Raw genomic sequence first — 18,976 nt, forward strand, 5'->3', positions numbered from 1 at the left:
GTAGAAAGAACGGGCCGCAGACAGGCTTCGAAGGCCTAACATAAAAAAATATTGGGCTGTAGGCACTTTTAAATAGGTTCCAGGGGTACACGGGCAGCAGTAGACTGGTCAGTGTAGTAGTAGTTGAAAGAACGGGCCGCAGACAGGCTTCGAAGGCCTAACATAAAAAAATATTGGGCTGTAGGCACTTTTAAATAGGTTCCAGGGGTACACGGGCAGCAGTAGACTGGTCAGTGTAGTAGTAGTAGAAAGAACGGGCCGTAGACAGGCTTCGAAGGCCTAACATAAAAAAATCTTGGGCTGTAGGCACTTTTAAATAGGTTCCAGGGGTACATGGGCAGCAGTGGTCTGGTCAGTGTAGTAGTAGTAGAAAGAACGGGCCGCAGACAGGCTTCGAAGGCCTAACATAAAAAAATATTGGGCTGTAGGCACTTTTAAATAGGTTCCAGAGGTACACGGGCAGCAGTAGACTGGTCAGTGTAGTAGTAGTAGAAAGAACGGGCCGCAGACAGGCTTCGAAGGCCTAACATTAAAAAATCTTGGGCTGTAGGCACTTTTAAATAGGTTCCAGGGGTACACGGGCAGCAGTATACTGGTCAGTGTAGTAGTGGTAGAAAGAACGGGCCGCAGACAGGCTTCGAAGGCCTAACATAAAAAAATATTGGGCTGTAGGCACTTTTAAATAGGTTCCAGGGGTACACGGGCAGCAGTATACTGGTCAGTGTAGTAGTGGTAGAAAGAAAGGGCCGCAGACAGGCTTCGAAGGCCTAACATAAAAAAATCTTGGGCTGTAGGCACTTTTAAATAGGTTCCAGGGGAACACAGGCAGCAGTGGTCTGGTCAGTGTAGGAGTAGTAGACAGAACGGGCCGCAGACAGGCTTCGAAGGCCTAACATAATAAAATTAGACAGGCTGTAGGCACTTTATAATTGGTTCCAGGGGTACACGGGCAGCAGTAGACAGGTCAGGGGAGGCCTAGTTGAAGGAGGGACCGCAGACATGCTACGAAGGCCTAACATTATAAATTGGGCTGGCTGTAGGCAATTTAAAATTGGTTCCAGGGGTACACGGGCAGCAGTGGTCTGGTCAGTGGAGGCCTAGTGGAAGGAGGGACCGCAGACAGGCTTCGAAGGCCTAAGATAATAAATTGGGCTGGCTGTAGGCAATTTAAAATTGGTTCCAGGGGTACACGGGCAGCAGTGGTCTGGTCAGTGGAGGCCTAGTGGAAGGAGGGACCGCAGACAGGCTTCGAAGGCCTAAGATAATAAATTGGGCTGGCTGTAGGCAATTTAAAATTGGTTCCAGGGGTACACGGGCAGCAGTGGTCTGGTCAGTGGAGGCCTAGTGGAAGGAGGGACCGCAGACAGGCTTTGAAGGCCTAACATAATAAATTGGGCTGGCTGTAGTGTTATGAAAGGTAATTCAGTACCACAATGGACATAGAGGTCAGCGCACATACAGTGACCTGGCAATAACCCAAAAAACAAGAACGAGCTCTGAGACGTGGGAACTCTGTTGACCGCAATCCCTAATCCTCTCCAACCACACTAAAGGCAGCCGTGGATTGCGCCTAACGCTCCCTATGCAACTCGGCACGGCCTGAGAAACTAGCTAGCCTGAAGATAGAAAATAAGCCTACCTTGCCTCAGAGAAATACCCCAAAGGAAAAGGCAGCCCCCACATATAATGACTGTGAGTTAAGATGAAAAGACAAACGTAGAGATGAAATAGATTTAGCAAAGTGAGGCCCAACTTTCTGAACAGAGCGAGGATAGGAAAGGTAACTTTGCGGTCAACACAAAACCCTACAAAAACCACGCAAAGGGGGCAAAAAGACCCTCCGTACCGAACTAACGGCACGGAGGTACACCCTCTGCATCCCAGAGCTTCCAGCAAGCAGTAAAAAACAAATTGACAAACTGGACAGAAAAAAACAGCAAACAAATAGTAAAGAGGAACTTAGCTATGCAGAGCAGCAGGCCACAGGAACGATCCAGGAGGAAACAGGTCCAATACTAGAACATTGACTGGAGGCCAGGATCAAAGCACTAGGTGGAGTTAAATAGAGCAGCACCTAACGACTTCACCACCTCACCTGAGGAAGGAAACTCAGAAGCCGCAGTACCACTTTCCTCCACCAACGGAAGCTCACAGAGAGAACCAGCCGAAGTACCACTTGTGACCACAGGAGGGAGCTCTGCCACAGAATTCACAACAGTACCCCCCCCTTGAGGAGGGGTCACCGAACCCTCACCAGAGCTCCCAGGACGACCAGGATGAGCCATATGAAAGGCACGAACAAGATCGGGAGCATGGACATCAGAGGCAAAGACCCAGGAATTATTTTCCTGAGCATAACCCTTCCACTTAACCAGATACTGGAGTTTCCGCCTTGAAACACGAGAATCCAAAATCTTCTCCACAATATACTCCAACTCCCCCTCCACCAAAACCGGGGCAGGAGGATCAACATATGGAACCATAGGTGCCACGTATCTCCGCAACAATGACCTATGGAATTTGTTATGTATGGAAAAAGAATCTGGAAGGGTCAGACGAAAAGACACAGGATTAAGAACTTCAGAAATCCTATGCGGACCAATAAAACGAGGTTTAAACTTAGGAGAGGAAACCTTCATAGGAATATGACGAGAAGATAACCAAACCAAGTCCCCAACCCGAAGTCGGGGACCCACACAGCGTCTGCGATTAGCGAAACGTTGAGCCTTCTCCTGGGACAAAGTCAAATTGTCCACTACATGAGTCCAAATCTGCTGCAACCTGTCCACCACAGTATCCACACCAGGAAAGTCCGAAGACTCAACCTGCCCTGAAGAGAAACGAGGATGGAACCCAGAGTTGCAGAAAAACGGTGAAACCAAGGTAGCCGAGCTGGCCCGATTATTAAGGGCGAACTCAGCCAAAGGCAAAAAGGACACCCAGTCATCCTGATCAGCAGAAACAAAGCATCTCAGATATGTTTCCAAGGTCTGATTGGTTCGTTCGGTCTGGCCATTAGTCTGAGGATGGAAAGCTGAGGAAAAAGACAAGTCAATGCCCATCCTACCACAAAAGGCTCGCCAAAACCTCGAAACAAACTGGGAACCTCTGTCAGAAACGATATTCTCTGGAATGCCATGCAAACGAACCACATGCTGGAAAAACAATGGCACCAAATCAGAGGAGGAAGGCAATTTAGACAAGGGTACCAAATGGACCATCTTAGAGAAGCGATCACAGACCACCCAAATGACTGACATCTTTTGAGAGACGGGAAGATCTGAAATAAAATCCATAGAGATATGTGTCCAAGGCCTCTTCGGGACCGGCAAGGGCAAAAGCAACCCACTGGCACGAGAACAGCAGGGCTTAGCCCGAGCACAAATCCCACAGGACTGCACAAAAGTACGCACATCCCGCGACAGAGATGGCCACCAAAGGATCTAGCCACTAACTCTCTGGTACCAAAGATTCCAGGATGACCAGCCAACACCGAACAATGAACCTCAGAGATAACTTTATTCGTCCACCTAACAGGGACAAACAGTTTCTCCGCTGGGCAACGATCAGGTTTATTAGCCTGAAATTTTTGCAGCACCCGCCGCAAATCAGGGGAGATGGCAGACACAATTACTCCCTCTTTGAGGATACCCGCCGGCTGAGATACACCCGGAGAGTCGGGCACAAAACTCCTAGACAAAGCATCCGCCTTCACATTTTTAGAGCCCGGAAGGTATGAAATCACAAAGTCAAAACGGGCAAAAAACAACGACCAACGAGCTTGTCTAGGATTCAACCGCTTGGCGGATTCGAGATAAGTCAAGTTCTTATGATCAGTCAAGACCACCACGCGATGCTTAGCTCCTTCAAGCCAATGACGCCACTCCTCGAATGCCCACTTCATGGCCAGCAACTCTCGATTGCCCACATCATAATTTCGCTCAGCAGGCGAAAACTTCCTGGAAAAGAAGGCGCATGGTTTCATCACCGAGCAATCAGAACTTCTCTGCGACAAAACAGCCCCTGCTCCAATCTCAGAAGCATCAACCTCGACCTGGAACGGAAGCGAAACATCTGGTTGACACAACACAGGGGCAGAAGAAAAACGACGCTTCAACTCTTGAAAAGCTTCCACCGCAGCAGAAGACCAATTGACCAAATCAGCACCTTTCTTGGTCAAATCGGTCAATGGTTTAGCAATACTAGAAAAATTGCAGATGAAGCGACGATAAAAATTAGCAAAGCCCAGGAACTTTTGCAGACTTTTCAGAGATGTCGGCTGAGTCCAATTATGGATGGCTTGGACCTTAACAGGGTCCATCTCGATAGTAGAAGGGGAAAAGATGAACCCCAAAAATGAAACCTTCTGAACACCAAAGAGACACTTTGATCCCTTCACAAACAAAGAATTAGCACACAGGACCTGAAACACCGTTCTGACCTGCTTCACATGAGACTCCCAATCATCCGAGAAGATCAAAATGTCATCTAAGTACATAATCAGGAATTTATCCAGGTACTCTCGGAAGATGTCATGCATAAAGGACTGAAACACTGATGGAGCTTTGGCAAGTCCGAATGGCATTACTAGATACTCAAAATGTCCCTCGGGCGTATTAAATGCAGTTTTCCACTCATCGCCTCGCTTAATACGCACAAGATTATACGCACCACGAAGATCTATCTTGGTGAACCAACTAGCCCCCTTAATCCGAGCAAACAAATCAGATAACAATGGCAAGGGGTACTGAAATTTAACCGTGATCTTATTTAGAAGGCGGTAATCTATACAAGGTCTCAGTGAACCATCGTTCTGGGCTACAAAAAAGAACCCTGCTCCTAATGGCGACGATGACGGGCGAATATGCCCCTTCTCCAAAGACTCCTTCACATAACTCCGCATAGCGGCGTGCTCAGGCACAGATAAATTAAACAGTCAACCTTTTGGGAATTTACTACCAGGAATCAAATCGATAGCACAATCACAATCCCTATGCGGAGGTAGGGTATCGGACTTGGGCTCATCAAATAAATCCCGGTAATCAGACAAGAACTCAGGAACCTCAGAAGCGGTGGATGACGAAATAGTCAGAAATGGGACATCACCATATACCCCCTGACAACCCCAGCTGGACACAGACATGGATTTCCAATCTAATACTGGATTATGGACTTGTAGCCATGGCAACCCCAACACGACCACATCATGCAGATTATGCAACACCAGAAAGCGAATAACCTCCTGATGTGCAGGAGCCATGCACATGGTCAGCTGGGTCCAGTACTGAGGCTTATTCTTGGCCAAAGGCGTAGCATCAATTCCTCTCAATGGAATAGGACACTGCAAGGGCTCCAAGAAAAACCCACAATGCCTAGCATACTCCAAGTCCATCAAATTCAGAGCAGCGCCTGAGTCCACAAATGCCATGACAGAATACGATGACAAAGAGCAGATCAAGGTAACAGACAGAAGAAATTTTGACTGTACCATACCAATGGTGGCAGACCTAGCGAACCGCTTAGTGCGCTTAGGACAATCAGAGATAGCATGAGTGGAATCACCACAGTAGAAACACAGCCCATTCAGACGTCTGTGTTCTTGCCGTTCAACTCTGGTCAAAGTCCTATCGCACTGCATAGGCTCAGGTTCAATCTCAGGTAATACCACCAAATGGTGCACAGATTTACGCTCGCGCAAGCGTCGACCGATCTGAATGGTCAAAGACATAGACTTATTCAGACCAGCAGGCATAGGAAATCCCACCATGACATCCTTAAGGGCTTCAGAGAGACCTTTTCTGAAAATAGCTGCGAGCGCACTTTCATTCCACTGAGTGAGTATGGACCACTTTCTAAATTTCTGACAATATACCTCTATTTCATCCTGACCCTGACACAGAGCCAGCAAATTCTTCTCTGCCTGATCCACAGAATTAGGCTCATCGTACAGCAATCCGAGCGCCAGGAAAAATGCATCGATACTACTTAATGCAGGATCTCCTGACGCAAGAGAAAATGCCCAGTCCTGAGGGTCGCCACGCAAAAAAGAAATAACGATCCTAACTTGTTGAACTGGGTCACCAGAGGAGCGAGGTTTCAAAGCCAGAAATAGTTTACAATTATTTTTGAAACTCAGAAATTTAGTTCTATCTCCAAAAAACAAATCAGGAATAGGAATTCTCGGTTCTAACATAGAATTCTGAACCAGAAAGTCTTGAATACTTTGTACTCTTGCCGTGAGCTGATCCACACATGAAGACAGACCTTTAATGTCCATTGCTACACCTGTGTCCTGAACCACCCAAATGTCTAGGGGAAAAAAAAGGCAAAACACAGTGCAAAGAAAAAAAAATAGTCTCAGAACTTCTTTTTTCCCTCTATTGAGAATCCAGTACTGTTATGAAAGGTAATTCAGTACCACAATGGACATAGAGGTCAGCGCACATACAGTGACCTGGCAATAACCCAAAAAACAAGAACGAGCTCTGAGACGTGGGAACTCTGTTGACCGCAATCCCTAATCCTCTCCAACCACACTAAAGGCAGCCGTGGATTGCGCCTAACGCTCCCTATGCAACTCGGCACGGCCTGAGAAACTAGCTAGCCTGAAGATAGAAAATAAGCCTACCTTGCCTCAGAGAAATACCCCAAAGGAAAAGGCAGCCCCCACATATAATGACTGTGAGTTAAGATGAAAAGACAAACGTAGAGATGAAATAGATTTAGCAAAGTGAGGCCCAACTTTCTGAACAGAGCGAGGATAGGAAAGGTAACTTTGCGGTCAACACAAAACCCTACAAATACCACGCAAAGGGGGCAAAAAGACCCTCCGTACCGAACTAACGGCACGGAGGTGCACCCTCTGCGTCCCAGTGCTTCCAGCAAGCAGTAAAAAACAAATTGACAAGCTGGACAGAAAAAAACAGCAAACAAATAGCAAAGAGGAACTTAGCTATGCAGAGCAGCAGGCCACAGGAACGATCCAGGAGGAAACAGGTCCAATACTAGAACATTGACTGGAGGCCAGGATCAAAGTACTAGGTGGAGTTAAATAGAGCAGCACCTAACGACTTCACCACCTCACCTGAGGAAGGAAACTCAGAAGCCGCAGTACCACTTTCCTCCACCAACGGAAGCTCACAGAGGGAACCAGCCGAAGTACCACTTGTGACCACAGGAGGGAGCTCTGCCACAGAATTCACAACACTGTAGGCAATTTAAAATTGGTTCCAGGGGTACACGGGCAGCAGTAGACAGGTCAGTGGAGGCCTAGTGGAAGGAGGGACCGCAGACAGGCTTCGAAGGCCTAAGATAATAAATTGGGCTGGCTGTAGGCAATTTAAAATTGGTTCCAGGGGTACAAAGGCAGCAGTGGTCTGGTCAGTGGAGGCCTAGTGGAAGGAGGGACCGCAGACAGGCTTCGAAGGCCTAAGATAATAAATTGGGCTGGCTGTAGGCAATTTAAAATTGGTTCCAGGGGTCCACGGGCAGCAGTGGTCTGGTCAGCGGAGGCCGATTGTAATGAGTGTCTGCCAGTTAGTAGTCCAAAACAATAAATAAATGTGAATGTCTCGCATTAAAACAAAACGAAAACACTAAAGGGTGCAATCATTAGGTACTGGGGTGGGATCCTCTGCGTAGTTTCAGACCTACTAATTTGGCGCAAAGTATTTACTTTGGTAAATAGAGGACACTGCCCCTGACTATGTTAAGTACCATCATACATGTCAACACAATGGTATTGTCAGTGGCAGGAATGGAAGGCATAGCGCATAGACTAAACATTGGTGGAAGTGTGAGAGATAAATGTGGAAGTGGTAGAGCAATGTTTGACCTGGGGGTGGGTGAACTCTCTTGTGGCCGGCGGTACAGGCCCAGGGTCCCTCATGTTACAACAGTGTGTCTGACGTTGGGTGCGCACCACCACCGCCAGAGACACTTTATTGCACTATGAGGGACCCAGTGGCAGTGCTGTCGACCAAAAGCGGGCACACCCACCTCTTCAGACAAACAGCACTCTCACGGGTGCTTGCGCCAAGTCGCGATACCACGGCCCCGTGTGGGGAGTTTGGCCATTTAGGGAGGTGTAAACATGTCGTATGCTGGACAATCAGCTGCAGCAAATTAAGACATTAGAAAAGTAATTCACAGTAGTCCACAGGCAAGAGCTTTTCATAGGAAAGCTAGGTGTCGGCCGGGCAAGGTGGGGCAAAAGAATTCAAAATCCAGTTGTGGTTCATTTTAATGAATGTTAGATCATCAACATTTTGGGTAGCCAGACGAGTCCTTTTTTCGGTTAATATTGAACCTGCAGCACTGAATACTCTTTCTGATAGGACACTAGCTGCCGGGCAAGCAAGCTCCTGCAATGCATATTCTGCCAATTCTGGCCAGGTGTCTAATTTGGATGCCCAGTAATCAAATGGGAATGACGGTTGAGGGAGAACATCGATAAGGGATGAAAAATAGTTTGTAACCATACTGGACAAATGTTGTCTCCTGTCACTTTCAATTGATGCAGCAGTACCTGTCCTGTCTGCGGTCATAGCAAAATCACTCCACAACCTGGTCAGAAAACCCCTCTGTCCAACGCCACTTCTGATGTGTGCACCCCTAACACTCCTGGTCTGCTGCCCCCTGGAGCTCGTGTGAGAACGATCACGGGCGCTGTGTGCTGGGAATGCCTGAAGCAAACGGTCAACAAGAGGTGATTGTTTGGTTGCTAATATTAGTTCCAAGTTCTCATGTGGCATAATATTTTGCAATTTGCCTTTATAGCGAGGATCAAGGAGGCAGGCCAACCAGTAATCGTCATCGTTCATCATTTTCGTAATGCGTGTGTCCCTTTTGAGGATACGTAAGGCATAATCCACCATGTGTGCCAAAGTTCCAGTTGTCAAATCTGCGGTTGTGATTGGTTGAGGGGCAGTTTCAGGCAAATCTACGTCACTTGTGTCCCTCAAAAAACCAGAACCCGGCCTTGCCACGCAACCAATTTCCAGTGCCCCCGGGAAAGCTTCCTCATTAAAAATATACTCATCCCCATCATCCTCCTCGTCCTCCATCTCCTTTTCACCCGCTACCTCGTCCTGTACACTGCCCTGACCAGACAATGGATGACTGTCATCAAGGCTTTCCTCTTCCTCTGGTGCAGACGCCTGATCCTTTATGTGCGTCAAACTTTGCATTAGCAGACACATTAGGGGGATGCTCATGCTTATTATGGCGTTGTCTGCACTAACCAGCCGTGTGCATTCCTCAAAACACTGAAGGATTTGACACATGTCTTGTATCTTCGACCACTGCACACCTGACAACTCCATGTCTGCCATCCTACTGCCTGCCCGTGTATGTGTATCCTCCCACAAAAACATAACAGCCCGCCTCTGTTCGCACAGTCTCTGAAGCTTGTGCAGTGTTGAGTTCCACCTTGTTGCAACGTCTATGATTAGGCAATGCTGGGGAAGGTTCAAAGACCGCTGATAGGTCTGCATACGGCTGGAGTGTACAGGCGAACGGCGGATATGTGAGCAAAGTCCACGCACTTTGAGGAGCAGGTCGGAGAACCCAGGATAAGTTTTCAATAAGCACTGCACCACCAGGTTTAAGGTGTGAGCCAGGCAAGGAATGTGTTTCAGTTGGGAAAGGGAGATGGCAGCCATGAAATTCCTTCCGTTATCACTCACTACCTTGCCTGCCTCAAGATCTACTGTGCCCAGCCACGACTGCGTTTCTTGCTGCAAGAACTCGGACAGAACTTCCGCGGTGTGTCTGTTGTCGCCCAAACACTTCATAGCCAATACAGCCTGCTGACGCTTGCCAGTAGCTGGCCCATAATGGGACAACTGGTGTGCAACAGTGTCAGCTGCCGATGGAGTGGTTGGGCGACTGCGTTCTGTGGAAGAGCTCTCGCTTCTGCAGGAGGACGAGGAGGAGGGGGTGCGAACGCCTACATCCAACTGTTTCCTAGACCGTGGGCTAGGCACAACTGTCCCGAAATTGATGTCCCCTGTGGACCCTGCATCCACCACATTCACCCAGTGTGCCGTGATGGACACATAACGTCCCTGGCCATGCCTACTGGTCCATGCATCTGTAGTCAGGTGCACCTTTTTACTCACAGATTGCCTGAGTGCATGGACGATGCGCTGTTTAACATGCTGGTGCAGGGCTGGGATGGCTTTTCTGGAAAAAAAGTGTCGACTGGGTAGCTCGTAGCGTGGTTCAGCGTACTCCATCAGGGCTTTGAAACCTTCGCTTTCAACTAACCGGTAGGGCATCATCTCTAACGAGATTAGTCTAGCTATGTGGGCGTTAAAACCCTGTGTACGCGGATGCGAGGGTAAGTACTTCCTTTTTCTAACCAGAGTCTCATGTAGGGTGAGCTGGACTGGAGAGCTGGAGATCGTGGAACTAGCGGGTGTGCCGGTGGACATGGCAGACTGAGAGACGGTTGGAGACGGTATTGTTTCCGCCGGTGCCCTAGATGCAATATTTCCTCCTACAAAACTGGTGATTCCCTGACCCTGACTGCTTTTGGCTGGCAAAGAAACCTGCACAGATACTGCCGGTGGTGCGGAAAATGGTGGCCTTACAGTGACGGAAGGGATGTTGCGTTGCTGACTAGCTTCATTGGCCGAGGGTGCTACAACCTTAAGGGACGTTTGGTAGTTAGTCCAGGCTTGGAAATGCATAGTGGTTAAATGTCTATGCATGCAACTTGTATTGAGACTTTTCAGATTCTGACCTCTGCTTAAGCTAGTTGAACATTTTTGACAGATGACTTTGCGCTGATCAATTGGATGTTGTTTAAAAAAATGCCAGACTGCACTCTGCCTATCATCGGATCCCTTTTCAGGGATTGCAGACTGAGCTTTAACCGGATGGCCACGCTGTCCTCCAACAGGTTTTGGCTTTGCCACGCGTTTTGGGCCATCTACGGGCCCGTGTTATGCTGTGCTATCAGGCAACACAGTGTGCAGTAATCAACGCACATACAGTGATATGGCAATAACCCAAAAACAATAGAACAAGCTCTGAGACGTGGAATCTCTGCAGACTGCAATACCTGAACCTATCCTCACACAACTAAAAGCAGCAGTGGATTGCGCCTAACACTACCTATGCAACTCGGCACTGCCTGAGGAGCTGACTAGCCTGAACATAGAAATACAAGCCTGACTTGCCTCAGAGAAATACCCCAAAGGAATAGGCAGCCTCCCACATATAATGACTGTTAGCAAGATGAAAAGACAAAACGTAGGAATGAAATAGATTCAGCAAAGTGAGGCCCGATATTCTAGACAGAGCGAGGATAGCAAAGAGAACTATGCAGTCTACAAAAAACCCTAAAGCAGAACCACGCAAAGGGGGGCAAAAAGACCCACCGTGCCGAACTAACGGCACGGCGGTGCACCCTTTGCGTCTCAGAGCTTCCAGCAAAAGAGAATAGCACAGCTGGACAGAAAAAACGGAAACAAAAACAAAGTAACACTTATCTAGCAGAGCAGCAGGCCACAGGAAAGATGCAGTAGCTCAGATCCAACACTGGAACATTGACAAGGAGCAAGGAAGACAGACTCAGGTGGAGTTAAATAGCAAGGCAGCCAACGAGCTCACCAAAACACCTGAGGGAGGAAGCCCAGAGGCTGCAATACCACTTGTGACCACAGGAGTGAATTCAGCCACAGAATTCACAACAGTACCCCCCCCTTGAGGAGGGGTCACTGAACCCTCACCAGAACCCCCAGGCCGACCAGGATGAGCCACATGAAAGGCACGAACAAGATCTGGGGCATGGACATCAGAGGCAAAAACCCAGGAATTATCCTCCTGAGCATAACCCTTCCATTTGACCAGATACTGGAGTTTCCGTCTAGAGACACGAGAATCCAAAATTTTCTCCACAATATACTCCAATTCCCCCTCCACCAAAACAGGGGCAGGAGGCTCCACAGATGGAACCATAGGTGCCACGTATCTTCTCAACAACGACCTGTGGAATACATTATGTATGGAAAAGGAGTCTGGGAGGGTCAGACGAAAAGACACCGGATTGAGAATCTCAGAAATCCTATACGGACCAATGAAACGAGGTTTAAATTTAGGAGAGGAAACCTTCATAGAAATATGACGAGAAGATAACCAAACCAGATCCCCAACACGAAGTCGGGGACCCACACGGCGTCTACGATTAGCGAAAAGCTGAGCCTTCTCCTGGGACAAGGTCAAATTGTCCACTACCTGAGTCCAGATCTGCTGCAACCTGTCCACCACAGAATCCACACCAGGACAGTCCGAAGACTCAACCTGTCCTGAAGAGAAACGAGGATGGAACCCAGAATTGCAGAAAAATGGAGAGACCAAGGTAGCCGAGCTGGCCCGATTATTAAGGGCGAACTCAGCCAACGGCAAAAATGACACCCAATCATCCTGGTCAGCAGAAACAAAACATCTCAGATATGTTTCCAAGGTCTGATTGGTTCGTTCGGTCTGGCCATTAGTCTGAGGATGGAAGGCCGAGGAAAAAGATAGGTCAATGCCCATCCTACCACAAAAGGCTCGCCAGAACCTCGAGACAAACTGGGAACCTCTGTCAGAAACAATATTCTCAGGAATGCCATGCAAACGAACCACATGCTGGAAGAACAAAGGCACCAAATCAGAGGAGGAAGGCAATTTAACCAAGGGCACCAGATGGACCATTTTAGAAAAGCGATCACAGACCACCCAAATGACCGACATCTTTTGAGAAACGGGAAGGTCAGAAATGAAATCCATCGAAATATGTGTCCAAGGCCTCTTCGGGACCGGCAAGGGCAAAAGCAACCCACTGGCACGTGAACAGCAGGGCTTAGCCCTAGCACAAATCCCACAGGACTGCACAAAAGCACGCACATCCCGTGACAGAGATGGCCACCAGAAGGATCTAGCCACTAACTCTCTGGTACCAAAGATTCCTGGATGACCAGCCAGCACCGAACAATGAAGTTCAGAGATAACTTTACTAGTCCACCTATCAGGGACGAATAGTTTCTCGGCCGGACAACGATCAGGTTTATTAGCCTGAAAATTCTGCAACACTCTCCGCAAATCAGGAGAGATGGCAGACACAATGACTCCTTCCTTGAGGATACTCGCCGGCTCAGATAACCCCGGAGAGTTGGGCACAAAACTCCTAGACAGAGCATCCGCCTTCACATTTTTAGAGCCCGGAAGGTACGAAATCACAAAATCAAAACGAGCAAAAAATAACGACCAACGGGCCTGTCTAGGATTCAAGCGCTTGGCAGACTCGAGATAAGTAAGATTCTTATGATCAGTCAATACCACCACGCGATGCTTAGCTCCCTCAAGCCAATGACGCCACTCCTCGAATGCCCACTTCATGGCCAGCAACTCTCGGTTGCCCACATCATAATTACGCTCAGCAGCAGAAAATTTCCTGGAAAAGAAAGCACATGGTTTCAACACTGAGCAACCAGAACCTCTCTGTGACAAAACCGCCCCTGCTCCAATCTCAGAAGCATCAACCTCGACCTGGAACGGAAGAGAAACATCTGGTTGACACAACACAGGGGCACAGCAAAAACGACGCTTCAACTCCTGAAAAGCTTCCACGGCAGCAGAAGACCAATTAACCAAATCAGCACCCTTCTTGGTCAAATCGGTCAATGGTCTGGCAATGCTAGAAAAATTACAGATAAAGCGACGATAAAAATTAGCAAAGCCCAGGAATTTCTGCAGACTTTTCAGAGATGTCGGCTGAGTCCAATCCTGGATGGCCTGGACCTTAACCGGATCCATCTCGATAGTAGAAGGGGAAAAGATGAACCCCAAAAATGAAACTTTCTGCACACCGAAGAGACACTTTGATCCCTTCACGAACAAGGAATTAGCACGCAGTACCTGGAAAACCATTCTGACTTGCTTCACATGAGACTCCCAATCATCAGAGAAGATCAAAATGTCATCCAAGTAAACAATCAGGAATTTATCCAGATACTCACGGAAAATGTCATGCATAAAAGACTGAAAAACAGATGGAGCATTGGCAAGTCCGAACGGCATCACCAGATACTCAAAATGACCCTCGGGCGTATTAAATGCCGTTTTCCATTCATCTCCCTGCCTGATTCTCACCAGATTATACGCACCACGAAGATCAATCTTAGTAAACCAACTAGCCCCCTTAATCCGAGCAAACAAGTCAGATATCAATGGCAAGGGATACTGAAACTTAACAGTGATCTTATTAAGAAGGCGGTAATCAATACACGGTCTTAGCGAACCATCCTTTTTGGCTACAAAAAAGAACCCTGCTCAAAATGGTGATGACGATGGGCGAATATGTCCCTTCTCCAGGGATTCTTTCACATAACTGCGCATAGCGGTGTGTTCAGGCACGGACAAATTAAATAAACGACCCTTAGGGAATTTACTACCAGGAATCAAATTGATAGCACAATCACAATTCCTATGCGGAGGTAGGGCATCAGACTTGGGCTCTTCAAATACCTCCTGAAAGTCAGACAAGAACTCTGGGATGTCAGAAGGAATGGATGACGAAATAGACAAAAATGGAACATCACCATGTACTCCCTGACAACCCCAGCTGGTTACCGACATAGAGTTCCAATCTAATACTGGATTATGGGTTTGTAGCCATGGCAACCCCAACACGACCACATCATTCAGATTATGCAGTACCAGAAAGCGAATAACTTCCTGATGTGCAGGAGCCATGCACATGGTCAGCTGGGCCCAGTACTGAGGTTTATTCTTGGCCAAAGGTGTAGCATCAATTCCTCTCAACGGAATAGGACACCGCAAAGGCTCCAAGAAAAATCCACAACGTTTAGCATAATCCAAATCCATCAGATTCAGGGCAGCGCCTGAATCCACAAACGCCATGACAGAATACGATGACAAAGAGCATATCAAGGTAATGGACAGAAGGAATTTGGACTGTACAGTACCAATGACGGCAGAGCTATCGAACCGCCTAGTGCGCTTAGGACAATTAGAAATAGCATGAGTGGAATCACCACAGTAGAAACACAGCCTGTTCAGACGTCTGTGTTCTTGCCGTTCAACTTTAGTCATAGTCCTGTCGCACTGCATAGGCTCAGGTTTACTCTCAGACAATACCGCCAGATGGTGCACAGATTTACGCTCGCGCAAGCGACGACCGATCTGAATGGCCAAGGACATAGACTCATTCAAACCAGCAGGCATAGGAAATCCCACCATGACATCCTTAAGAGCTTCAGAGAGACCCTTTCTGAACCAAGCCGCCAGTGCAGATTCATTCCACAGAGTGAGTACTGACCACTTCCTAAATTTCTGACAATATACTTCTACATCATCCTGACCCTGGCATAAAGCCAGCAAATTTTTCTCAGCCTGATCCACTGAATTAGGCTCATCGTAAAGCAATCCAAGCGCCTGGAAAAACGCATCAACATTACTCAATGCAGGGTCTCCTGGCGCAAGAGAAAACGCCCAGTCCTGTGGGTCGCCGCGCAAAAAAGAAATAATAATCAAAACCTGTTGAATAGGATTACCAGAAGAATGAGGTTTCAAGGCCAGAAATAGCTTACAATTATTTTTGAAGCTCAGGAACTTAGTTCTGTCACCAAAAAACAAATCAGGAATAGGAATTCTTGGTTCTAGCATAGATTTCTGATCAATTGTATCTTGAATCTTTTGTACATTTATAACGAGATTATCCATTGAGGAGCACAGAGCCTGAATATCCATGTCCACAGCTGTGTCCTGAAGCACTCTAATGTCTAGGGGAAAAAAAAAAAAAAAAAAAACTGAAGACAGAGCTGAGGAAAAAAAAATGATGTCAGGACTTCTTTTTTCCCTCTATTGAGAATCATTGGTTTGGCTCCTTGTACTGTTATGCTGTGCTATCAGGCAACACAGTGTGCAGTAATCAACGCACATACAGTGATATGGCAATAACCCAAAAACAATAGAACAAGCTCTGAGACGTGGAATCTCTGCAGACTGCAATACCTGAACCTATCCTCACACAACTAAAAGCAGCAGTGGATTGTGCCTAACACTACCTATGCAACTCGGCACTGCCTGAGGAGCTGACTAGCCTGAAGATAGAAATACAAGCCTGACTTGCCTCAGAGAAATACCCCAAAGGAATAGGCAGCCCCCCACATATAATGACTGTTAGCAAGATGAAAAGACAAAACGTAGGAATGAAATAGATTCAGCAAAGTGAGGCCCGATATTCTAGACAGAGCGAGGATAGCAAAGAAAACTATGCAGTCTACAAAAAACCCTAAAGCAGAACCACGCAAAGGGGGGCAAAAAGACCCACCGTGCCGAACTAACGGCACGGCGGTGCACCCTTTGCGTCTCAGAGCTTCCAGCAAAAGAGAATAGCACAGCTGGACAGAAAAAACGGAAACAAAAACAAAGTAACACTTATCTAGCAGAGCAGCAGGCCACAGGAAAGATGCAGTAGCTCAGATCCAACACTGGAACATTGACAAGGAGCAAGGAAGACAGACTCAGGTGGAGTTAAATAGCAAGGCAGCCAACGAGCTCACCAAAACACCCGAGGGAGGAAGCCCAGAGGCTGCAATACCACTTGTGACCACAGGAGTGAATTCAGCCACAGAATTCACAACAGGCCCGGCAGATGGAACCTGTTGCGATGTTGATGCCTGCTGCGGCCCCTCCTCCACCTCCGCTTCAGAACTACTGCCGCCTGCACCCTGTTCCCCCAATGGCTGCCAATCGGGGTCAACAACTGGGTCATCTATTACCTCCTCTTCTAGCTCGTGTGCAACTTCGTCTGTGTCACCGTGTCGGTCGGTGGTATAGCGTTTGTGACGGGGCAACATAGTCTCATCAGGGTCTGATTGTGGATCAGTACCCTGAGAGGGCAATGTTGTGGTCTGAGTCAAAGGACCAGCATAGTAGTCTGGCTGTGGCTGTGCATCAGTGCACTCCATGTCAGAATCTACTTGTAATGGGCATGGCCTGTTAACTGTTTCGCTTTCTAAGACAGGGACGGTATGTGTAAAGAGCTCCATGGAGTAACCCGTTGTGTCGCCTGCTGCATCCTTCTCTCTTGTTGTTGTTTTTGCTGAAGAGGACAAGGAAGCGACTTGTCCCTGACCGTGAACATCCACAAACGACGCGCTGCTTTTACATTTACCAGTTTCAGAAGAGGAGGCAAAAGAGCTAGAGGCTGAGTCTGCAAGGTAAGCCAAAACTTGCTGTTGCTGCTCAGGCTTTAAAAGTGGTTTTCCTACTCCCAGAAAAGAGAGCGTTCGAGGCCTTGTGTAGCCAGGTGACGAACCTGGCTCCACAGCTCCAGACTTAGGTGGAATATTTTTTTTCCCACGACCACCTGATGCTCCACTACCACTACCATCATTACCAGCTGACAATGAACACCCACGGCCACGACCTCTTGCACCAGACTTCCTCATTGTTATAAAAACTTAACCAAAGTAACTTTATTTGTTGCTGTCAAACAACTTACACGGTGAGCTATAACTTCAGTATGATTTCGATATCCCTTTACAGGTTGGTGAGACCGCAAGGAAAATCAGGCACAATGTTACACACTCTGTTTTCTGTGGCACCAAATCACAGAGATGCCACACACGCAGGACTGTCACTCAAGCACAAATGTCAATATTAATCTCACATTTTTTTTTTTTTTCAGGGAGACTTTAGAAACCAAATGAAATAAAATGATTTTTTCAGGAAGAATTTAGAAACCAAATAAAATAAAATGATTTTTTCAGGGAGAATTTAGAAACCAAATAAAAAAAAAAAATAGGCTTTCTATGGCCCACTGAGTGAGAGATGGCACACACAGGAGTCAGGAGTGGCACACAAGCCCATAGGCCAATATTTATCTCCCACTGATTGATTTATTGATTTTTTCAGGTAGAATTTAGAACCCAAATCAACCAAAAAAATAAATAGGCTTTCTATGGCCCACTATTTGAGAAAGAGTGAGAGATGGCACACCCAGGAGTCAAGACTGGCACACAAGCAGAAAGGGCAATATTAATCTCCCACTGATTTTTTTTTTTTTTTCAGGGAGACGTTAGAAACCAAATGAAATAAAATGATTTTTTCAGGAAGAATTTAGAAACCAAATAAAATAAAATGATTTTTTCAGGGAGAATTTAGAAACCAAATAAAAAAAAAATAGTCTTTCTATGGCCCACTGAGTGAGAGATGGCACACACAGGAGTCAGGAGTGGCACACAAGCCCAGAGGCCAATATTTATCTCCCACTGATTGATTTATTGATTTTTTCAGGTAGAATTTAGAACCAAAATCAAGCAAAAAAATAAATAGGCTTTCTATGGCCCACTATTTGAGAGAGAGAGAGAGATGGCACACCCAGGAGTCAAGACTGGCACACAAGCAGAAAGGGCAATATTAATCTCCCACTGTTTTTTTTTTTTTCAGGGAGACTTTAGAAACAAAATAAAATAAAATGATTTTTTCAGGAAGAATTTAGAAACCAAATAAAATAAAATGATTTTTTCAGGTAGAATTTAGAACCCAAATCAACCCAAAAAATAAATAGGCTTAATATGGCCCACTGAGTGAGAGATGGCACACACAGGAGTCAGGAGTGGCACACAAGCCCAGAGGCCAATATTTATCTCCCACTGATTGATTTAGTGATTTTTTTCAGGTAGAATTTAGAACCCAAATCAACCAAAAAAATAAATAGGCTTTCTATGGCCCACTGAGTGAGAAATGGCACACACAGGAGTCAGGAGTGGCACACAAGCCCAGAGGCCAATATTTATCTCCCACTTTTTCAGGGAGACGTTAGAAACCAAATGAAATAAAATGATTTTTTCAGGAAGAATTTAGAAACCAAATAAAATAAAATGATTTTTTCAGGGAGAATTTAGAAACCAAATAAAAAAAAATAGGCTTTCTATGGCCCACTGAGTGAGAGATG

This window comes from Ranitomeya imitator, chromosome 1, assembly GCF_032444005.1.
Source record: "Ranitomeya imitator isolate aRanImi1 chromosome 1, aRanImi1.pri, whole genome shotgun sequence".
NCBI classification, from domain to species: domain Eukaryota; kingdom Metazoa; phylum Chordata; class Amphibia; order Anura; family Dendrobatidae; genus Ranitomeya; species Ranitomeya imitator.